This window comes from Rattus norvegicus, chromosome 5 (assembly GCF_021556685.1).
Source record: "Rattus norvegicus strain SHRSP/BbbUtx chromosome 5, alternate assembly SHRSP_T2T, whole genome shotgun sequence".
NCBI lineage: Eukaryota > Metazoa > Chordata > Mammalia > Rodentia > Muridae > Rattus > Rattus norvegicus.
This window is the reverse complement of record NC_141538.1, coordinates 105,349,114-105,374,650: the sequence shown is the minus strand read 5'-3', so window position 1 is coordinate 105,374,650 and position 25,537 is coordinate 105,349,114. Positions and strand designations below refer to the sequence as shown.

Sequence of the window (25,537 nt, the reverse complement as noted above, 5' to 3'; positions counted from 1 at the left end):
TCAAGATGGAAAAAAAGTCTATTCTCTCTCTCTCTCTCTCTCTCTCTCTCACACACACACACACACACATACACACACACACACACACACAGCAAGTTGTGTGTACACAAAGACAAATAGGAAGAGAGAAGATTCCAAAGTTAAGGCAGTAACAGGTACCAGAATTTCAGCCTATGGAAATTCTTATGGTTCTATAATAAAGACACCAAAGGGACCAGGAATGAGGAATAAAACAGATAATCCATAGACTTATAGAAGATGAATACCTTAAAATGCTCTAAGTCAAGAAGCACCCTGGGAAATCTTTCATACACATCCCAAAGATGACAGGCTACAGTGTGTTCGCATCTGTTCCATTTGTCACATTACTATTTACCCCTGGTTTTACAAAAATTTCTTCAATGTACTAGCCATGAAAATATTATATAAACAACACCTCCTATACTCTAAAACCAAACTCTAATAATAACATGACTATTAAGTCTGAAGAACTCAGGACAGCATATTTTGAGTATTTCAAATTGTTGCATAATGTCATTTACTAAGATAAATTCTAATAGTAATCAACTGTACTTATTTTATACCCATATACTCTATGTGCAATATTTTATTCCATAATTATGGTGATGATACGAATGAAAATAATATTGTCTCAACTGTTTATCAATTTATTAATTTGTGTGTATATGCACATATACCTATCCATGTAGTCACATGCTTCAGTGATAGCTCTCGATCACAGTGACTCAGAAGGATTCTTAGAATCAGTTCTCTCATTCCACCATGTGGGTCCTGGGAATCAAACCCAGTCATTCGATTGAGAGACAAGTGCCTTTAAGCACCGCTGAGCCATCTCATCTACCCCTTGACTGTTGCTTTTAAAGTTCTAATCAGCACTGAAATAGTGATAACTCCACCATCTCTGGAGGAAACATCCTTGTCAGTATACTAGAGGTGTGTGTGGTACACACACACACACACACACACACACACACACACACACACACAACTAGTGAACTCAAAAGGTTTTCTTTTAAAATAAAGCATGAGTCATCCCATATTATTTCTAGATAGAACATCTGGACATACTAAATACCACTCTGGTACAAAATCTGTCAAAACTATTAACTGTGGGTTTTCTTCCTCATTTCTCTCTGTTACACCAGATGTATAACAAATCAGTTTAAAGTGTTTATATTTGTCAAAAATTCAAGCATAAAAAGTTTTAGACTTCTCTGAGGAAAACAATATTGCATAGTTTTTTTTTACTAAAAATAATAAAGTGAGCATGTTATTTTCCTTGTGCCTGGACTATGCCATATATTTAGATATATGTTAAATACAGATAAAGATATAGATATACAGATATAGATTTGAGTGTTATTGCCTTATTTTGGCTAATAAAACTCATTTATGTGAGTCAAATGTATCATAAATTAATTTAATTCTTCATTTCAAGTAGAAAAGATGAATTATTGTTTCAAATGCTAAACAACTTGGGGACTTACAGGTTTATCGTTATCATAACAATTGGTTTCTCATTTGTCAAGTTGAAAATGTGGATATTTTGACCAAATAAGAATATAATTTTTTTAGGAATGTAGATGTGGACAGATCTGACTAACACAGACTGCCTCTTACCCAGATCTTCCTAGATCATACTTTGACAGCTATATGCTTGGAAACATGGAGTTAGAGAGCTGAACAACAACATTCAAGTCAAGCACAGATTTTACAAAACGAGAAAACCACCACCATACCAAAAAAAAAAAAAAAAAAAAAAAAAAAAAAAAAAAAAACAGCCTTCATAAAGCTCAAAATAGTTTACTGATCTCAATCAGGTGAAACCAAATATATTTTAACTTCCTTTTATTTTTCTTTCTAATGTCCTCCCTAACCCTTCTCAAATCATGGATTTTTACTCTTTAGTCCTTATCACTGCTAGAAGCAAGTGGATAAGACCCAAGCTGCACTTGGGTGCTCTAGGAGACAGTTGTTTCTACTGTTTCCTTGCCTGGGAACACTTGTCCATGAATGCATTCATTCAAAGACTGCAGTAGTTTCAGATCTGAGGGGTTCTTTATTGATTAAAAAATTACACATCCACAGAGAGTTAACAGACCCTGTATCCCAAGAGAGCAGGAATGGAAGTTTATGGGTGCCCAGAAGGACTCCAGAATCCCAAAGCAACTGACTGCTAAGACGCTGTGCTCCTGGCTTCTTGTCAGCTAGGCACAGGCTAATATCATCTGTGAAGAACTTCAACTGAGAAAACACTTCCAATAGATTAGCCTGTGGGCAAATCTGTGGTATTTTCTCATTAATAACTGATATGGGAGAGACCAGCCTACTGAGGACAGGACTTTCCCCAGCAGGTAGTCCTCAGTTGCATAACAAAGCAGACTGAAAGGGCATTTGGAGAAAGCCAGTAAGCAGCAGTCCTCTGTGGCCTCTGCTTTGTTCCTGCCTCCAGGCTCTGCCTTGAGTTCCTGCCCTGACTTTGCTTCCTGATGACTGCAAGGTGAAACAAATCCTTTCCTTCTCAAGGTGGCTTTGTTCTTGATGCTTATCATCCAAAAGAATCCAAACTAAGATAATTGTGAGCTTAGGTAGATATCTACCTTGGCCTCAATCTAGCCCACAACCCTTGCTGCTGTCCATTTTTCAGCAACACTGGCCCAGGCCGTAATCCTCACTCACAAAGTAACAAATGTGATGTGACCTTGACTGCAGGGCTGAACTATGTCATGAGATGACTTAGCACTCACCTTGCTGTGCTTAGGTTCAAGTGGAAAAGTTCTCAAATGAAAGCAAGCATACAGTTTACTCCAAGCACCACCAAACTTCAGTTCTCAGACAAGGAGCGAACCTACTACAGAGGACACCATTACAGCAAAAAAGACTTCACTCACTAAGTTCACACTGATGATTCAGTTCCCTTCCAGGTAATGACTGATACAGCAGGCATTCTGCTACAAGCACAGTGGGAAGATACTAGACAACAGTACACGTACACACATGAAGGAACTGCAAATCCCTACTCTTTTCAAGTTTCTGATAGGGCAGAGTACATATTATAAAATTGAAACCATAAATAAAGTCACCCAAGGAAGGAAGTATAGGTAACAGTCAAACAAACAGATAAGTGGCCTTCATGTTGATTTTGGCACTAAAGGTAAGTAATACCAATTCAGTAGATTCCCCAGACAGACACAATTTGAATTAAATGTCGATTCCTTCCCAGTATAAACGAAATATTCAGTTTGATCTAGGATAAGAGTTATTAATTCTATGACTGGTAAATGTGCAAAATGGGGAAAGAGTCAACCAGAGCCGAAGATAATAGTGTCTAATTCCCTTTACCATTATCAAGACAGCTCACCTATCAGCAGTTATATTGTAGTGTCATTAGTATGAGGAGGGTCACTATCCAGAGTTAAAATCAGCACAGTGAATAGAGTTTTAACTCAGTTACATCACCTACGATGGCTGAGTGGTGCACCATAAGCTTTCCTTATGCAACGTTTAACTGAAAAGTCCACATGGTGTTGCTTGGAAGGTGGGTATGTGACCTGGAATAAAGCCCTGGGGATTTCAGAAAGACATCAAACTGTTCATCATGCAGAGTGCCCATCTGGTATTAACCACCCCCATGCTGCCCTTAGTGATAAGTACTCTGTAAAGGTCTAGAAATATAGTGCAGGCTTCCAAATCCAAGGGCTGCTTGTGCTAACACCTTCTTTTTAGGAGATTATTATTTTTAAAACAACATTCATAAATTTTGTACATTCATGTACACATACAAATCCCACATCCAACCCCAAGTAATAGTCTATGAAAAGCATAGCCAGGAGATGAGATAAGATAACCAAACCTTTTGACAAGGTTTGGTTTGCCTGCTCTGGCAGATCTTAGGCAAAGTTTTAATGGTATATCCATAACCTCTTGCTGCCACTATGTGGCTGACAAATAATAACTAAAGAAAACATCAATTGTTACTGTGTGACTTTCAACCTTCCAAGCTATTCAGTAATAGTTCCTACCTTAAGGTATTAAGACAAGACCAGGAGTAGCTTAGGAGCCTAAACCTCCACTTTACATTGGCTATGCACACACCCCTTTCCTAATAATACACCTAGCTTCCTGGACTCCCATCAAAATTGAGCTGCACACACACACCCATCTTCAAATAAAGGAATAAGGCTCTTCTCCTTTAGTAGCACCTCAGTAGGTCCACTTGAAGTCAGTTTCCATTTAAACATGATCAAAACATTCAGGAAGTAGAGGAAAGAGTCTAATACAATCTAACCTAGTCCTGATCTGCACACAGTGAGAAATCCTATCATCTGTGTTCCTGGGTACACATATGATTAAAGTCACACATGTTATAGAAAAGGGCATGCACACTAAGGAAGGTTTATATAACTCAACCTGTCAACTAAAACAGAAAAATATCATACCCAACATGTAGCAACCAAACGCATCCTCTTCCTGGACCCCCAAAGAAGTCCCCAAACAATAACTAGTGTCCTTGGGTACACAAAATTAAGGAGATTCAGTAACATCTGATCTGATCTATACTACTGTTTTACTTCTGAATCAAGATTGTCACTTTGTGATCTATGTGTGCTTCTTCAACTTTTGAAAAAGATGCCAAGGACCTGGAAAGATTGTAGTGTTTCTACATGACCACACACACACACACACACACACACACACACACACACACACACACCCAACCCCTGTAATATTGTAAGCAAGGAACCAAAACTTCCTGCAAAGTCTAAAGACCTGATGTGCCAATGCAGGGTCAATAGGGTTCACTTCAGAACAGAAATGAATCACCTTTGCCTAAGTCTATATTTTTCTATCTATAGGCCTTATTTGTCTGGTAGATTTATATTACAATAAAGGCCAAGAAAATTAGTGTCAAGACAGCTAGGATGACCGTTTCTCACCAAATACATCCATGACAAAATACCAAAAGGAATGTGACAGAAGCACAATATTAACTATGTATCTCTGTCTTAGAGTTTTACTGCTGTGAACAGACACCATGACCAAGGCAACTCTTATAAGGACAACATTTACTTGGGGCTAGATTATATGTTTAGTCCATTATCATCAAGGTGAGAACACAGCATGCAAGCAGGCATGGTTCAGGAAGCGCTTAGAGTTCTACACCTTAGCTGAAGGCTGCTAGAAGAAGACTCACTTCCAGGTAGCTAGGATGAGGGTTTTAAAGCTCATGCTCACAATGACACACTTCCTCCAACGAGGTCACACCTATTCCAACAAGGCCACACCTCCTTAAAGCGCCACTCCCTGGGCTGAGTATATACACACCATCACAACCTTTGTAATTAGGGCTCCCTTTTTAAACATCTACAACTTCCTCCTGGCTCCCAGAAAAATAAAAATCTTTTCTTCAAGCAGTTACTGTGCATAACCATCTTACCCAATGAAAGAACGGGCTCCTGTTGCATAGCAACAAACAAACCAGAAGGGCCACAGAAAAACAATTATTTGGATGGAAAAGATATACCATTCATTCCCCCAGCCCCCTAACTCTGAATATAAACTCAATAAGAAATAACGTAGTGTGTAGGCCTGTATTATCTGTTATTTGTGAACTCACATCTTGTTATATTGAGTTCAAAATTAAAACATGTTTTAAGTTTAAGAAAATAGAGAAATGTAACATTCTTACATTGTTTTATCTCCACATACCTAATCTTGCATACTCAATGTAGACAACTGAACCACCCCGTTCCACAACTGGATTAGCAACTCATACCTAATTAGAATAGAGATTGCAGTACCTCCAACTACAGTAGCTGTAAATCACTTGTTGACTTTAAGGACCCATAGTATGTCTATGTTGGTGGTGCCTTACTACAATTCTCTCACTGATGAGTTAAGGAATGCCAGGAGACAATTTGGTATTTCCTTCATATCCACCTTACCATACCATTACCGATGGGAAAGTCTGTAATTAACTATGGCTTCAGTTCAGAGGTCATGTGAGCCATGGAACCTAGCGTCTCTCCACTCTCTTAAACAAGCATATTTCTTAGTATGAATATTAGTCACTTTTTTCTCTCTGTGACAATATCCCTATGTAAACCAACTATAAAAACGGAAGGTTTGTTTCCCTCATAATGGAAAAGGAGAATTAAGGGGAGGGAGATTTATGTGCCTAGAAGGATGGGAGGGCAGAGTTGAAAAAGGGTTTGGAGAGGGATAACTAACACCAAAGATGTTTGGAAAAGCCATATGGAAGTAACCTATTTCCTCCTCCTTGGCCAACTCCTAACAGTCCACTGATTATAAATGTACCAATAAGTTATCGATATACCAATGAAGTTAGCACCCTCCTGATCTAATCTCCTCACTAACTGGGACACAACCCTTCAATACAGGAACATTTTTATCATAGAATTCATAGCTAAACTATAACACTATGGCCATTGCTACTGCTCAGAAACCTGAGAGGAACCAAGTTCACAGACTACCTCAACACAGAAAATACCACAGCAGTTAAGAAAATGCAGTTAGCCTAGCTTTCTAATACAAAGAACTAACCTAGCATCGAAGAGATGACCTATCCCCTGATGTACAGAACCTTTCTATAGCATTTCAAAATGCAAAGTACATTTCCAAAAAAAAAATGTATGAAAGAAGACTGGGATAGGAAACTAAATTTCAAAGAAAGAAATTAGGAATCTATGGTAGGTATGAAGTCTAAAGGGGGGGGGGAGATGTAGTTTTAATTGAATTGATTTTCTACTCAGAAAACAAAGCCTGTTATCAGATTCTATATCAGATTCTATGAAAGCTGGAAGAAGCCTCCAAGATCAAATGACACGTGAAACTCCATCAGAGACAAAAGACTAGACAAAGTAGGCTAGGAACACATAAATACTGACTGTATTCAGGAGGCACATAGTGAATTCTAAGTTGACAGAGCTGGATCCTCATTTCTGAAGAATGGATTGCCAAATACCACATGTTACTTTCTTTTCTCTTTTTTGAAAACAAAATGTACTGCCAAAAACCACAGAAGAGTGATGAATCTGCTACATGCACATCACACAGCTAACCATGTGTGTGGCTCACACTTTTGAGACTCACTTCATTAGCTGAACAGCTTCTAACAGTGAAGGCCAGAAATGGCTCCACCGTTCACCTTCCACAGAATCATTATCTCCAAGTCAGAGCTCCAACCATAGCCAAAGCATCAGGCAGCAGGCACAGACTCTAGACATTTCGTCTACTCTCAAAGGTCACATATGAAGTCATTCGCTACTTATCTTTCCTCCCCATCAGTCTGACTATATCCACACATAGAATAGGCAAGTTCCTAAACAATTAGAGTGTCCCAATCCTTTAACCAATATATATGAAACAGCCATTAATAGAGAACTCCTCCCTGGCCTGGCGTCACCCTGCAGAGACTGGACCTCAAAAACCCTACATGACTCAGGATTCAGAATTCCTAAGGCTGTGTCATTATTCCATAGGGTTTGCGGGTCCAGGGGTTATACCACAACTGCGATGGTCTTAAAACAAGAAGGAAAAGGAACTAGAGGTGTCTTCTGCTTTCTACATAACTTTCCACATTTTGCCCTTTCTAGCCAGGTCACGTGACACCCCATGTCTATGCTCGGCTGTGAGCTTCGCACAGAAGAGGAGTGCATTCAAGCACAACGTCAAAACACCCATGAACAACGAGTGGCACATTCAGAAATGCTCAGTACAACGTCAGTAACCGTCTAACACAGGGTGAGCTCAGCTTAGTGGCTGAGTGGCCCAGTAGGCACAGGATACAAGTCCTGTGCTTCCTAAATGTTTACCACAGGTGCAATATCTTAAAGAATCTTAAAGGAAGGTAAGAAATTTGGAAAGTAAATTAATCGCATACAGCTCTGTTATCAGAGCTATTCACCCATTAATTAAATATTCAGAGTCTTACTGCCACTAACTGGAAAGGCTATTTCATGGCTTTCCAGTTTTTACCAAAAGTTCATCCACTTATTTGTTAATTCATTTGCTCAAAAATACTCATTAAATCTGAGTTACATATTAGATCCTCAGAATGTGAACAAAGCTATATCCCCAATTCCCAAAGACATTGGTTCTGAGGCAAATTTAAAGCTAGCCTGGGCGGCATAGTAAGATCCAGATTTTTAAAAAGTTAAGTTCAAAACAACAACAACAAATCAACCAGAGGAAATCATCTGGAAACCTCACCCAAAAAAATGAACATTTTTATGTCTCATTTGAAAGAACTGGCTACAAGAACTTTGCTCTTTTCTTTGGATCTCCATGTGACTCCATAGTAAATGGTTGAAACCACACTTTAAGCAGTCGTATAAGAGACTGCAGAACATATGAAAAAAGCAATATTGGAGAAAGCTCCTGAAAGCCAGAGTTTATATGAACAGGTCTCTGCTAGTGTCTACTAGACAGAGCCACCTTGAACACAGGGAATGAAGAAAATGAGTTGAAAGTTGGCCATCAATCACAGGATGGTCGTGAAAGAAAGGCTTAGGGCAGGCAGATTCTCTCTGAATACAAAGCAAGACATCCTCGGGAGCTGGCAAGGATGCAGTGAGACTGCTAACGGCAGTATCTTGGTCCTCTGGATTTCCCCAACTATGCTGCAAAACTACCTACACTACAGAGCTCTAACGTTAGAATTTCGGGAGAGAGACTCAGAAACACCATCGTGAAGCTATAAGACTACTAAAATTAAAACTCAATGCTATGTCAAGATCACCCAACACCACTGCTTCGGAGCTCACCATCAAGAGACAGAAACACTGGATGAATAGGCTTGGATAGGATATGCCATGCCAACCCAAGCCTCCTGGTTCCCAGCTACCCCAATGCCTGCCACACGGTTTCAAAGGCCAACATCCCAGCTTGTCTCTGAATCTTCCATGAAGGCCACATCCTGAACTCTGATGCAGCTTCATGCAGCTTGATGGACGGGGGGAGAAAAGGCAATTTAATTTTCTAGAAGTTAATTAAAACATGGATTTTTATACACAGCATTACATATCACCATATGTTGCGTTTGGGTGAGTGTTGCTTCTAAAAATACTAAAGCTTCTCTGATGGAATTGGATCTGAGATCAATCCCTAGCTGGCAACCTACACACAGCCTTGTTTCCCACTAGAGATACATAAAGGGGCAGCTGGCAGGACCACGCCACTAATGGGTAGTGCCCAGCATGCAATCTGAACAGGGCAAATCTACCCAAATTTTTCAAACTAAAGCTACCCATTAAAAACAAAGGAGAAAAATGAGTAAAGCAGCAACCCAGAGAGACCAGAGCCTCACGCCTGCTGGGTAAGGCCTCCAGCAGAGCCAGGCTACACTTTAAATGTGTTCATCTTAACATCATCACAGCAGCCAAAACATTTGAAGTTTTGACTTCAAACCATAGTTAGCTGCTGCTAGGGAGGAACCCAAAGTTATACAAATTCAACACAGGCAGATGAGCTTGAGGCTAGCCCATACTAAAGTGAGGTAGCCAGCTTTACAAGGGCAATCACTTGTAAGTGGTTTAACTTTGAGGAACTCATTAATGTCCCTATTCCTAACCACTTGTAAGGTTCTGTTTAGATTGGGGCATTTAAGGAAGTGAGGGAGTCAAGAGAAAGATTCTACATTTTTCTAAAATGTTCTGGAAACAATGGCAAACATTTAGTCCACTTGGGATCAGTTTAAATACAACCTATCATTTTGAACAACACGATCAGGTTTCATATAAGGAACTGGGTTTCTGAGGAATGCTACCTTGCAGAGACATTACTTCCGCAGTGGGGCACTTGAAGCTCTTCGATTCTTGTATATTCATCTTCATAACCAGCATGAGTAACAGCAGAGTCTAAAACTCAAGACGTGAAGAGGCCCGAGCGGCTCTTCGAAGTCCCTGGTCACATTACTAGGTCCCTCGAGCACTGACTCTCTAATAATAGTTCCCATCCTCACACAAGCCACAGAGCCACTGTGCACAGCAAGCATCTTCTGCACAAGCCAGGGAACCTCTGCTTCGGGAGGTCTGCCTGGGTTTTATTCTTCGTTTACATACTTACGGCAGAGGGAGGAAGGGTCATGGTAAGATCATAATAAACACCTTTTCAGAATGCCAGCACAGCACAGCGCACTGCGGTTCATTCTTTAATTGATGGCATTCACATTATGACAGACAAATTATACACTCAAAATTAAAAATAAAGTGTCCCATGCCAATATGACTACATCTAAAACACCCAGTAATCACAAGGAATCTAATTACTTTGCTTGTAAAGCAGATGGGGCGTGCCTGCTAACGCTTCACATCCAGCACTCTTCTTTCTCCCTGGGTGACTACTGTTAAAAAAGTCACAGTTGCGGGCCCTCTGTCAAAAAGAGCTCTGAGCTGGACCAGGAATAATGTTTGGGTAATGTCGGTGGCTCTGCCATTACTCCCCAAAGCCCAAACTACTCCTCTTCCTTCCAGCCTCAAATCTTGGTAAGTCTTAGGAAACCTGAGCGAGTGGGGAGATGGCTCAGAAGGTAAAAGTGTTTCTACATGAGCACAAAGACATGAGTTCAAGTCTCAGAACCCATGTAAAGCCTAACGTAGCACACTATGAAATGCTACTCTTCCTACAGGGAAATGCATGGCAGAGGCAGGAATGCTGGGAAGTGGCAGGACAGCTAGCCTGACTGAGAAACAGTACCAGTCAGTAAAACAGTAAAACGACCCTACCCCCAACAAGGTAGAAGGCGGTTCCCAAACACACAAGCATGTAGGCATGCATCCGCGTGCCTCATGGGAAAACAAAAACAAAAATAAACAAACAAACAAAGAAGGAAAAGGGACAGAAAAAGAAGACTGAGAGCTGATATTTTTGTACCTGGGCGCATGGAAAGAATGCTGGCTACGGATCCTGGCAGACTTAGAGTCCCTGGCTTTTTGTTTAATATCTGAAATGTGTTATTTGGTCATTTAGTACCTTGCAGGTTCATCTAGGGAATCAGCTGATTCTGGGCCTGACCTGAAGTGAAAGCCACAGCCGCTGTCCTGCCTTCTGCAGGTATAGAAGGGAAGCGGACCCCAAAATTGTAAAGGAAAGAGAGGCTGTTCTCAAGGCCTTTCTTCTCCCTGGCTTCTTCCATAGTTAAAGGCTCAGAAGTCCATGAAGGCGCCAGGAGACAGACAATCCACAGAAAGGTGAGGAAATCAACGGAGGCCATACCCTAGCAAAAACATCTGAGGAAGAATATGCAGAAGTCTAGGGAAGCCCTCTCTCAATGGACCTCACTCCTAACACTTTACCTCTTTCCGAGGCATCCTTGAGCTTCTTAGGAACTCCTGAATCAGGAGCCCTGAGCCATGCTTTGGTTACTGGCAGAGGTATGCTGGGATGTGCCAGGCCTTAGTTACACTAGATTTCTATCTACTGCTCTGCCTTCCCTCCTCCTGAGTTCCGAGAATCAGTGTGGGGCTGGTCTAGCACTCTGTTGCTGAGCTGCATCCTCTGCCTGGGAGAAAGAGGAGGAAAGAGAAACAGAAAGAAAAAGGAGGAGAAGGGAAGGGATGAGAGGAAAGAGAAGATGAATCCTTACTGCCACGTGAACGGCCCATGAGTGTAAACCTTTAACAATATAACAAACGAACACAAAACAGGAAATACACAAATGGAGGACACCCCAACTAGGCCGCACCTGAAGCCAGACAAGGTCCACTGAGGCCTTGGTGGTGGTAGGAGTAGCTTTCTAATTTTAGGCCATCTTCACTGGTCATAAAACCCCCATCTCTCTTCACCTCCCTCTATTCATTCCTAACCATGACCCGAGGCCACAGCAAATTGAAAATACTGACATGGACTGAGAGTCCCTCGACATATGGGGGCAGAAAAGGAACAGGTGTTAGGTAGAGATCAGAACCCAGCCCAGACCTGCACCTGCTGAGCACACAAACAGTGTCCTGAAGAAGCCATCTGCTGTGTTCCATGGCCAGAGCCACCCTATGGGAAGCACCACCAGATTCAAGAGGCCATTTCCTCATCCCTGGCACCTGACAGCCCATTAGCTCAAGCAGGGGAGCACAGAGGAAGAAGCTCAGAACACAGGGCGGGAGGCAGGCGCTCTTCTGCACTGCTCGGTGACCACGGGCAGCTGGACAGCTGCTTAGTACAGTTTTCTCCCATTGCCTGGGGAGGATCTGAAGGTTTAAGACTGACTTCCTGGGACAAGCTCCCCAGAGTGACCTCAGCCTCCCTTTCACTTTCTAAGTACTATCCGTTGATATGTTCTGTGAAATCACAAATAGGAAACTGAGTCAAAGTCTCCTTTCCTTCCCATCCCCACCCATTTCTCAACCCCAAGATAGTTCCGGGTCCCACCTATGTTCCCCTGTCTTCCAGGCTCATGGACCACAGTGAGGAACACCAAGCTGAGAGAGGGGGCTCCAGTGAGGAGCTGACTCACCTCCTTACCGGCTGCTTCGCTGCTGCAAAGGTATTCTCTCTCTCTCCTTACTTCCCTCCCTATGAAATGGAACTGCTCTCTCCCCACCTTTCACACACTGTCGGCAGCATCTGGGAAATGCTACATAGAGCAACGCTGGTAAGGAACTGTCAGAGACAGCAGGCAAAAGATGCATGGCTTGCCAGAACCCTTCACCACCGATTCGGCTCGGCCACAAAGCAGTACAGGGCACCTAGACTAGAATCCACCGAAATCCAATCATAGTGAGTGGCCTCTTGAGGCTGTTCCTTCCGTGAAACCCAAGTCTTCCTTCTCATTCACTCAGAAGCGCCCAATGTTACAGGAGAGCCCACAGAGCTGGGTGTAACAGGACAGTGAGACTGGTATATTAAATCCCCAACAGGATTCTTCTAAACATTGCACTTGGTATCTTCTCCCCTCCCTCTAACTTTGTTTCAGGATTAAAAGGATCAAGTATGACACCTCAAATGGAACATGTTGCGATGTACAAACAGATTTGTTACAAGTGCCCAGGGTATCCCATTAGAATATCCTTTTTGCCATGGGGAGCTTTTCAGTCCTGTTACTTCTCAAAAGTCCCTCCCCTTTTAGGAAGGCTGATGAAATTACTACCAACCCCTGACAGATTTCTGCCTAAAACTGGAAGCTATCCCCCACCCCATTTGGCAACTGCAGATGGCTTATTTGCATACTGCAATTCTCCTCCTTGATGACTGTTTGGGGGGATTGTGGGAAGAAGCAGATGGAGGACAAACTCTGTGCTAATGTGTCACCCTGGCAAGTAACCAGGCTAATAATGACTCTCTGAACAATACACTTTCAAGACAATTCATAATGTTCATTAGAAGGTTACCAGGAAGTGGGCACACAGATGGTGGTAGTTTGCCCAACTTTACATTTTTACATTCAAAGTTCACATCTGAGATCAAACGATGGAAGAATCATTAACTTCAAGAATTTATGTAAAATACGTCATTGGTTATGAAAAACCAAAATGGAAGTTATTTAAAAAATGAATGGTTTTACAAAAACCATACAAAAACCATATGTAAAAAAGTTTTACATAGCAAAGTAGAAAACAAAGTAAACAACTGGCAAACCTCCAGGCCAAAGTCATCCCATTTTTGTCCCAAATGACCAGTTTGGTTTTAACTAAAATATAATGGTATTATTTCCCTCTTCTCTTTCCTTACTCCAGCCCCTCCCTTGCTCCCCGTGAAATCCATGGCCTTCTTTCCTTTAAGTCACTGCTGTTTTACACACACACACACACACACACACACACACACACACACACGCACGCACGCACACACACACACACACACACACACACACACCTCGGCACATACCTAAATAAATCAATGCCAGCAGCTCATTCATGTCCTTTAGTGGAATGGGATGGGAGGGTGACTATGGGGGTGTGAAATCAGGGCTGACTACTTGTTATTGGGTAACCAGTTAAGGGGATACTGCCTGGAGAAGACCATTTCTTAGTTGCCTGTAGTTCTCGGTCTACAGACGATTTCTCCCTTCTAGGCTGGCATGTCTACTAGTGTTCTTCTTCATGTCTTGCTTATGCAGTCATAGTTTTTGGGTTATCATGGATGAAGCTTCCTTTTCATTTCTACAAAACACTATTTCACACCTGGTCCTCTGGCTCTTAAAACCTTCCTGTCCTCTCTTCCTCAATCTTCCCTGAGCCTGAGGTGCAGCAGTTGTGCGGTAGATGTGTCTGCTAAGGCTGGTACTCCATGATCACCACTTCTCTGGGTTTTGACCAGGTGTGGTTTTCCATAATGGTCTCCTGTTGCAAAGAGAAGTTTCCTGATGAGGTGTGAAAGCTGCACTGATCTTTGACTACAAAGATAGATATTTAGAATGCAGTTAGGGATCCCGCTAATCCCTTGACTGAACTGGAGGTGGTAGGTTCTCCTCCAAGACTCATGACCTCACCTGTCCCAGGTGGATCACCACATAGTTTTAAGGAAAAAATACTTTCATCCCAAATTACTCAAACTGTGGCTTTAATTCTCTACAATGTACCACATGTAAGTATTTTTTGAGAAACAGGCATGCTAGTCCCAGAGTCCCTATACTATAACCATTCATAGGTAGAGAACCTCAAATAACTCAAAATATCCCTGGCAGGAAGACTTCAGGCAAAGGAAAGGAGCAATGACCATGGTCTCCCCTTTCCTACCTGATTATAGCCCTGACACTCCTTGGCAATAGTCTGTGTAAATCAGGTACTGAGTTCAATTAAATAAAAGCAGGATACATAAGACATCATGTAGCTACAGCTATGGGGTGTAACAAAAAGCAGCAAGTGGATTAAAGTGTACAGAGCTCCTCAGGAGGACATTCAAACTACTGGTGGTGTGTGACACATTTCAGAGACACAAATTATGAGAATCTCTCAGACTAATTTTATTGTATGCACTATGATCACTTATTCTAGTCCTAAACTACAAAAATATTTTATGAATAAAGGTATTCACTGAAAAATTATCTTTAGAAAACAAAAAATGGATATGGTTCCCCTCTCATGGATTATTGATTATATAAACAAGCATGTAAATACATTATAAAGTCATCTATAGATATTCAAATGTTTAAAGTCATTATTATTTTAAGATTAGAGGGTCTTTTGTTGTTTTTACTTCTAGTGTTTGTTCGATGTGTGGGACACTGCACTTACATGAAATGCTGACAGAGGCCAGGAAGGGTGTTGGGTCCCCTGAGCTGGAGTTACAGACAGTGGTGAGCTCTCTTAGAGGAGTTCTGGGAACCCACCCTGGCTCCTCTTCAGAGCAGATCCTCTAAACCCTTGAACCATCTTTCCAGTGTCGTCACTAACATTTTGAAGGTTTTTTAGTATGTTTTTAACTGAAATAGAATTACATCACTTCCCCCTCCTTCTAAGGATCCTTCTCTAACCCATCCTACCCACGCCCACTCTCCAGTTGATAGCCTCGTTTTTCTTTGATCGCTGTGGTTCTACACATTAATTTTACATTGCATTCAAACGATACAACTAAAATCCTCACATTCCTGTAACCACTTAAAACTTAATTGACACATCTAAAAGTTATACAACCTTTCCATAAATTACATTTTACAAGAACCATTCTGTGGTCAGAAAACCCCAAGAACCCCCATCTCTGAGTTTCAAGTTATTGTGTCACAAACACTTGAGGTAGCCCCAACCTTCACCCTGGGGTTTCCTCCTTGTCCATCTGATCAGCAAGTATGACCATCTTTCTTGAGAAGTCTTTCTCCTCATTCCAATCCTCTCCAGCCCACTTCTGGACTGTTAGCTACCTTCGCCTCTTCTTTCCCATGTGCAGACTTCTGTATCAATGTTTATCCTCTGCCAGGATTCAGCTCCTGGTTCTGCCCCCTCATCCTCTGCCTGCCCGCGAGCCCACTTCTATCACTGCAGTGCACCAGTCCTACCAGTTAAATGAGACAACGGAGACCAGCATCTGCTCTGGGGCTGTAGGGAAGGGTAAATGGGCAATAGACACGCGGTTGGAATAGTATATGACAGCAGAGAGGCCATCTGCTGATGGATCCCAACGTACAACACAAGTGCGGCATGGAACACACACCCTACACATAATACCGAATGGTTATTTTACCAATGCACTGCACCAATCACATCCAGTATTTCTTTACAGAGGTTTTTAAACTTAATGAACTTTGGTTTCCTATCCAATTTTTTTTTTGTAAATTCTAAATTTTAAACCACCTCTCCTATCTTTTAAGAAAACCTCACGATACTGCATGCATGGATTCACCAACCAGGGGAAGGGAATCATAATGCTCCTATAGCTCATTAGGAGATGGGAGAGTGCTCGCAGAGAATGACCAGGATCGTGTACAGTACAGGTGAAAGTGAGAAAAGATTAAAAATAAAATAGCCCAAGCAAGCATTTAATTGGTGAGTCCATCAACATCCAAGCCTCGCTTTTTCAATTATGCATTCAGAAATAAAATTACAGTTAAAAATAGGTACATAGATTAATTTTAATCAGTCATAGAAACTGAAAACGTTAAGAAGCAATGATCTACTTGGGAGGAATAGCAGGTTAATCTCCATGAGTTCAAGGCCAGTCTGGTCTACAGATCTATTTCCAGGACAGATAGAGCTGTACAGAGAAACTCTGCCTCAAAAATTTAAACCAAACCAAATGAGCATGAATAAATAAATAAATAAATAATAAATAAATAAAAAACTTATATCATGAATGTGATTGTCAAAACTGATAGCTTTGTGCGTTTTTCTAATAAAGGAAAAATACTTGAATACTTTTGATGAAACAGTAAAACAGTAGCAATATTTATTCTCTTTATGATGTTATGAGGATTTATAATCTAATGGTTGTTTGTGTTCAATCATGTATGACATCCTCCAACCCCACAGCCTTTCCTTTCTCCCCTCTACAAAAATTAAAAATACTATCTACACATGTGCGCACATGCGCATGCGCGCGCGCACACACACACACACACACACACACACACACACACACACACACACACACAGAGCTACTTCTTTCTTTAGTTCAGTGCAGAAGGAATTTGACATTTCTCCTGTTGATTCTAATTGTTAAAACAATTTTTGTACAACCAATCAGCTGGAGTTGGATTGAACCTCTCTACCATGCTTTCCTTGAAATGGGACAAAATGCAGTTGTTGGCTTTCTGAAAGAAATAGTAGAGTCAAAGTCTCACTGTGAGTCTCCTCTGTCTCCCTGCCTTCATCTGTGGGTCTTGCTCTGCTGGTGCTGATGTTGCTACTGTTATGACCGGGGAGTTAGACACATGGCAGTGGCATGCTAAGCACAGGAGTATACACAACGTAGCTTAGTAGGCATATTTTCTGCAAATGGCAAGGCTATTGTGGGATAGATATAATGATAGATGACTACTACTGATGAAGGGCCTAAGTTGGAAGACCTGGGGAAGGCAGAAAGCCAGCTTCCAGGCCATGATTCCCAACAATGTTCTCTGGGATCCAGCCACTTAGCCTCGATTTTAATTTTCTTATTTATAGTACTATAATCTTCCAAGGCATAAGGAAAATAAAGGATGCAAAATAATTGTTAAGTAACTAGTGAAAAGTTATCTACATATTTATGTTGCTTTCTGAGTTAAATATTAAATTTTCTAGGAAAAAGAAATGTAGAAGTATATTGGTGGAGATCTCTTTGTTGTGGCAAATGTTTCCTTGGTTTTCCATTTAATTATTAAATTTTTCACAATAAACATGTTTTAATTAGGGAAAAATAAAAAATGGGGAAAATTGACAAATGAGTCCTACGTCTTAAAAACTCTAGACATAAAAACACAGATCAGTTAGATAGCTACTCTTATGATTTTAAGAACTGCTAAAAGCTTTCAGTAAGCACTTTTTGCAAACAGATTTAGGGAAGGCACATAGCCTCATACTGCTGAGGGGGCCTTACCTGGTACATAATCAGCAGTGGCTGGTTTGCTCTACTAACTTGATTCCTGAGCATATAACGCATGGCCCAAGTGTCCACAGTAACTGCAAAGGGCCAAGGACAGAAAAAGCTAAGAGCAGTGACAGTAGAGCAGCCTTAAGATCTTAAGAGACCTGGGGAGTGGAGGAGTATCCATCCTCCTCGGAAGGAAGGACCACTGGCAGAAAAGTCCACTCTGTAGAAATGCCATAATGGCATCTTTTGAGTGTGCATCACTTAAAAGGTCTTATATTCTCACACATATCTACCTGTGTCATCAGTTATGTCACCACTGTATTAACTGCCTCCTTTAATGGCACAGGCAGAATGAACACAGACCCCGGTAGTGGGAGAGAACAGCAGCACAACAGCCTTCGTAGCCCCCTTTGAAGACAGTGAACTCTGGGCCTTGGCTTTTCCATATGCAAAGCAGTGGCAGTTATAGCAGAAGTAACAGTAAAACACAGCTCACAAGAGTATAACACTGCACCGGAGTGCACATCAAACGTCCACAACACGCTGACACATAAGAGCACCATGCTGGATGCTCGCTGATTTTCCCCGGAGTCCGCCCTACTAAAGAAAATAACTACCCTGTCCCGATTCCAGTGCAGTTCACTCTGACACAGATCTTTACTGGGCCAGCCCCTCCTACTCTCTGAAGCCCAGCCAAGTCAATTTCCTTGACATTAGGGTTCAATCAAGCTTTCTCATTTCCTCCAATGGAGAGATCTGACTAGAAGTGCCAAATTTAAAATTTTAAGAGAGCAAGAGATTTTATCTTTCTCTTTTCAGAAAATACGCATTTTCAGCAACCCGTGTCCCAAGAAATTTTGTCTAGACTTTGAAAACCAAAGTATTGAAGAAACTTCTAATGACTAACACTTCAAAGTATCTAGGGGAAAAAGCCAGGTTAAAGAACTTTACTTCCCAAAAAAATGTTAAGAAAACATGTCCCCTGAAGTTGAAAAGCTAGATAAATGGCGTTTTGCCCAGAGCCTTCTCAAAAAGAGCCAAATAATTGAGTCTAACCAGCAAATTGGGGAAGGGAGAAAAAAGCATCAAGTAAGCACAAAGCCCTTTAGAAAGAGGCCACACAAGATCCCGGTATTGTTGCCATTCATCTGATTTACCGGGCGGCTTGCCAGATAAGGCATAGGCAATTAAGAGTAACTTAGACTTAGTTGGGAGCTGGGGGAGGGGAATTCCATGTTGCGAGAGAGAGAGAGAGAGAGAGAGAGAGAGAGAGAGAGAGAGAGAGAGAGAGAGAGAGCGCACTTCAAAAGGACCCTGTAATTTTTCTGGACACCTTACACTGTACACATTGTGAAATGACTTTTTCGAAACACAACACACAGACCTAAAGATACTCTGTAGGACAGAGTGCTTAAAATTTGAAAGTACCAAGGAGGACTAAACCTTGGTCTTTATTCGACTAGTGAGGATCATTAGAAGCAAGCACAGACAAAAATGGGAATGACTGATGCTTCTCTCTGGGGCTCTTGGCATTACTAAATATTGGGAACTACTGGTAGTGAGCAGACTGCTTGCAAGAAAGACAATTGTGTGGTTCCTTGTCCAAAATCCAACCACGGCTGTTCTTTATCTGAACATAATATTTTCTCTTTTGAATTTCCAGCAACTTCAGGTGGATATTTTGAAATAACAAGCAGAGTTCCCAGCAGGAAAGCAAGTAATTCCCTCACCTGGTTTCCTTCCACTAGATTTGTGGGGCAAGTGGATGAAAAGTATGTCATCTAAACTTCATAAAGAATAAAAAATGGAAATCACTATCATTTCATTCCTTCAACTGAATGCATTCAATGTTGTCCTTGCCACCTCATGCAGTTCTCAGAGTCTAACCGTGCACTTTAGAAGAGCATTCACATATCTAAACTACTCTTATTAGTATGATAATAATGACACTGTGGTCTCAGTTTTCTGAAGGCTCAGATCTTTACACAACATAGGTGAAAACACGGGACACGTGAAAAGCTCCCCCACAAAGGACCATGTATTAAGAGAATGCATTCACATACAGACTATCCAGAAGAGGAGCAGGAGAGGTGGCCCAGTGTTTCAAAGCACACAGTGTTCTTCCAGGGGATCTGAGTTCAGTTCTCAAGACCCAAGTGAGGCAGCTTACACCAGTCCCCTGGGACTCTAACTCTAGGACATCAGATGACTTTTTCTGGCCTCCACAGGTTCTTGCCCTATACCCATACCCATACACAGGTGCACACATACATGTAACTAAAATAAAACAGTAAAGCCAATTCACAAAAAGGCAGTCATTCAATGTCAATTGATGGTCTGGGGCTTCTAGGAATCTAGTGGGTGTTACGAGCAAATGGCATGACTACTAACTGATACATTGTTTCTATTCAAGCAATAGAACTGTTCTGCAGGGGATGGTGGATGGCAGTGATGCTTGCCAAAGACTGTGAATATATTTAACACCCTTAAATTGTTCATTTTAAACCAAGTGTTCTAAGTGGGTAGATTACATTGTACATTAATTGTATCTTAAAACTGAGGTATTTGTAAGTAAAAGGAGAACGTGCTAATACTTAACACCCACAAATGAAACGTACTCTCTTCATTACTTTTATACCCAGCCAGCTCTCCTTCCTCTCCGCACATAAATCAGGTGCAAGACTTCTTGCATCTACATTCAGAACTGTATTTTGCCAACTTAACATACATAAGAGAGCCTTTGGAACTTATTAATCATCAAGTAAGACTGCTGACATCTGAAGTGGGATCTGAGAGTGTTCATTTCTATGAGCCCCGGGCACAGCAGGGAAGATTGTCCAGCAGCAAGAGGCTGACTAGTGTCCATGACTCATAACCTAACCTAGGTGCTGAGCACCGAGCAGAGCTACAACCGCCAAGGCAGCTGCAGTCCACATCAGGGGCACTCCTGGGTGTTTGTCCTTCTTGTTGGCCTGAGGAACAAAAAAAGAGACAATGCTTCCACTGGGTATCCAGAATTTCTAAACCGATGGGTCACAGATCCACCTTCTCTTCCAGCTCTTCTGATGAGGGATGTACCACCACACACTCTCACCTTGAGATGGCGTTAACCAAATTACCAAATGGTCATTATTACATACGGACCATTCCATGTGGCTGTTTCCAGTGGAGAAATAACAGTTCATGGGAAGAACTTAAAGAATCACAAATAATTACTGGGAGAAGGGTGAGAGAATCAAGTTGTTGTTGTAATTCCCCAATAGACACAGAGAGAGGAGCAACTAGATAATACTTCTGGAGGCCAAAAAATCTCTGGTGCCTCCTTGTTGAATACCCAGGCCAAGGCCACAACCACCCAGCCTTCTTCCTGATGGTGGTGAGAGAGAAAGTGAGGCCAGACCCCTGAAAAATGAAGTCTTCAATGACCAAAGTTACCCAAACTCGTTTTGTGAGGCAGCTTTTTTACTCCATGTTTCAAGGATCCACTAACTTTTGTGACAATGTCACAGTGAGATCATGAGTTTAATAATGAAGCACTCTGCCAACAGCGCTGACTTCCCAAAAGCACCACTTCAAGGATACAAGGTGTCTGAGTATACTGTAGCCAGAAGGAAAAGAAGCCAGTGAAGTACTCAATGGCCTTCCTTTTCCATTAACTTGTAGCGCTCTGAGAATGGGAGCAAACACAGCTCAATAAAAGATACATTTCAGTTTCCAGGAACAATTTCAACCAAGAGCAAAAATGATAAAAGAATATTCTGATATGCCAGTTTTCTATTGTATATATAGGTTTATCCATGAAAAGAAGATATTCCTAGAATCATGAATTATTCAAGATATACAGAATTTAGGATATATTTCTCTCTCTTTTTTAAGTACAAAAAAACAAAACAAAACAAAACAAAACAAAACCAGGTTTGAAGGGGCTTTAGAAAGCTAATCATCTACTTAGTATCACTCTTAAAATCAGATATTCCGTGGGTCTATTTCCCTATGCCAAAATGATAATTAAATTTTATGAAGCAAAAGATTGATAACAGATATTTTCCATGTATGGTGATAGCTTTATAGGTGGAGAACTTCCTACACAAGCATGAAGACCTGGGTTCAGATCCCCGCATCCATGTAAAAGTTGGATGTTGTGGTATGTGTCTGTAACCGCAGCACTGCAGACACAAGTGAATCTCAGGAACCTGCTGGCTTACCAGTCTAGCCAATACAGAAAGATCCAGGCTCCATGAGAAATCCTGGCTCCAAATCTAAGGTGAAGAGCAATAGAGAACCTCTGACTTCTACTTCTAGCCCAAAGGCACATCCCACACATGCACACATATACTATGTGTATATACACACATACACATACACACACACACACACACACACACAGAGTTTTATAATTTGCAAAATTTTTATGATTATTATGTGATATCTACTTTAAAACATTAAAAATTAAATGTGATAATGAAGGAAGGAAACTATCATTTGCTATCTGGCAGACCTTCATGTGCATTTTGATATTTGTGCAATTTCCCAAAGGTGATGGACTGGGGAAGGATGGTACTCACCCACAGTTGCATATCCCAGACAGATACACGTGCTAATGTGACACACAGGTTGATCTAGGACAGTGACTTAGTGGAACCAAGCACTCCATCCTTCACTTAGCGGTTCGGCAACACGCCTACTGTCAGCAGTGCCTGCTTCTTCAGAGGCCAATCGTGCTGGACAGCTTTGTGTCAGTTTGATACAAGCAAAAGTCATTTGAGAGGAGAGAACCTCAAGAAAATATCATAAGATAAATCTTATAGGGCATTTTCTTAATTAATGACTGATGGGGGAGGGCCAGACAATTATGGGTGGTGCCACTGTTGGGCTGATGGCCCTGGATTCTGTAAGAAAGCAGGCTGAGCAAACCATAGGAAGCAAGTCATTACGTAGCACCTCCAGTGGCCTACGCATCCTCCTGGCTCCAGGGTCTGGCCATGTTTGAGATCCTGTTCTGACTTGGTTGGATCAGGAACAGTGACATACAAGTGTAATCCAAATAAATCCCCCCGAGATTCTTCTTCTAGTTGTTTTGGTTGTGATGTTTTATCACAGCAATAATAACCCTAAGATATGTATCTGGGGATTTCAGGGCTAAAAAGTGATTCTTTGAGGACACAACGGTGATAAATCATGCTGAGGCCTCCAAGAGGATCCAAGTATCTTTCTTATAACCCCCTAGGGTGATAAGGTATCTAGCCAGATGACGATATAGCTTACATATAAATGATCATCATGAAAGCCATGCTGCCATCCTCGTGGAGTTTTATGTGCACACTTGGTTTTTTTTTTGTTTTGTTTTGTTTTGTTTTGTTTTTTGGGTTTTTTGTTTGTTTGTTTTTTGTTTTTTGTTTTTTTTTTTTAGATCCAATTGATAAGATATAATTGCCCACTTAAACATACAAAGCCTGGTACCATCCATCCCTTAAGAACATTGATAACAACCTGTAAATACACAGAACAGAATCTTAACATCACCTGCCATGGCTTCTCCCCTCTCTCTCCTGTCTCTTCCTTTCTCTCTAGTCTCCTCCTCTTTCTTCAAACTTCTCTCCCGCCCATCCTTCCTTCTCCTCCAATGACAGGCCTCCTTCTATCCTGTACCTGACCCTCACCTGTACTTTACAAATTCAATGGGGAGAAGGTTCTGGTGAAGTCACCTGAGTTCTGAGTACGGACTAGGCAGCTGTCCTTGGGGCAGTGGAATTAGCATTAAAATACAGGTAACTCCAGGGCAAACCACAACATTTCTCCCCTTTTTGTCCAGTTAAAAAGCCTTTTCACTTATATATAAATTGAGTACAATTATTACTATTCTACAATTTATAAAGCATATGATATACTCAACACCCAGTCCATCACTATATCAATTAAACAGAACATTTAGTTATCCATTCCAGCTTAAGAATGGCTTAAAATCTGTATTACATCAGGCTGTTTAACTCTAAATATACATATTTTATTGGATAGTTATGTGCACACTTGTTAAGACTACGGAACACTTAGGGCCAAAGATGGCTCTGTAAGTAAATGTATTTGCTACACAAACATGGTAACCTAAATTTTTACCCCTAGCCCACAATAAAGATAGAAGAAACAGTTGCTACTGTATCCCTGCCTGGAACCATAGTGGCCTCCAGGCTGGTGCTGATCTCACATGGCTAGAGAGTCTGGAAGCTGGAAAACAGCTGGTACATCATCTACCTGAGCCAGGGCCACTAGGAGGTGAAGTGCAGCACAAGCCACAAGCAGGTGGGTGTTGTGAGATGCTAGCTATGAACTTGCTATCTGTGAATTTTACCTCCATGCAGAAGAGAGCAATCCAGACCCTCTGGACTGTCCTCATTACCACTGACCAGATGTACCTGCCAATGAGCAACACCATGGGGTCTGATTGGTCTCAATGAAGCAAAAACTGCTGCCATGTACTGTGAGACACAGGTTAAGATCTGGAAGTGATCGATGGATGTCCCACCACCTTCGATGGAGGCTGATCATCCCTTCTACAGCAACATGAGGAAGAATCGCAGTATGCAGACCTTACTGATGAGCAGCTGCTCTCCTGTGAGAGCCTGGGGGATACGATAGCAAAGCACTGCCCTTCCAGAATGAAGAAAATGTTCCCCAGATAAAGGAGGGGAAAGGGTTTATTACAAGGCAGCAGCCTTTGGGGATGGTCAAGCATCTGGAGGGTCTCTCAGAAGAGGATGTCATAGAGCTGAGCCTGCCAAAGGGCATTCCCATCATCTACAAACTGGACAAGAACTTGAATCCCATCAAGCCCATGGAGTGCCCAGGCAATGAGGAAACTGCAGAAAACCGTGGAAGCTGTGGCTGCTCAGGAAAAGGTGAAAAAGTGAAGGCAGGCAGCAACGCCTATTCCAGGAGCACCTCCCTGCCTGTTCATGCCTCTAGCACCTTCCCCAGCACCCATCACACGGACTACATCTTTAGAATCTTAAGTTGAAGTTGGAGTTGGAGATGAGGGCCTGTGGCTCCTATTTCTATTCCCCTCATAGAATCCAGTCAGGATAACACCATAGGTTCCTGGTCCACTTCCAGGAACGGCTCCTTTTACCAAGAGAGTTGAGTGGTAGTACTTATAGTTTTTCTTGGTTCTTCCTTCACTAAAGAAAGGTCTGCTTAGCAAGAGGTCAAGAAGGACTCTGTTGTGATATGTCCAATGAAGAGCACTTGCAGCCCAATTTCGTCCCTGGAACCTGTCCAGCACTCTTCTGCACTTAGGTAACTGGGGGCTGTAGTCATTCCAAAGAGCAAGTTGCATAGTGATTTTAAAGATACTTCCTCTCAGACCCTAAGGTACCTATGCCCTCAGAAAGTTGGGTTTGATCATGCCAAGTCTACATGTTACACTTACTTTTACCAAAAAAAAAAAGTGTGTGTGTGTGTCTGTGTGTGTGTGTGTTGTGTGAGTGTAATATGTACACACATACACACACATAAACACATACTCTCACACACTCAGAGGAGAAAAATACTCTTCAATTTAAACATT

The 25,537-nt window shown here is 41.6% G+C and overlaps 1 protein-coding gene and 1 pseudogene across 2 annotated transcripts in view; one reads left to right on the top strand and one right to left on the bottom strand.

The window, feature by feature from the left end:
- The window catches only part of Sh3gl2 (SH3 domain containing GRB2 like 2, endophilin A1), a 175,833-nt gene that overhangs the window by 118,088 nt on the left and 32,208 nt on the right, over positions 1 to 25,537 (bottom strand).
- Positions 10,459 to 24,881, top strand: Pgam1-ps6 (phosphoglycerate mutase 1, pseudogene 6; annotated as a pseudogene).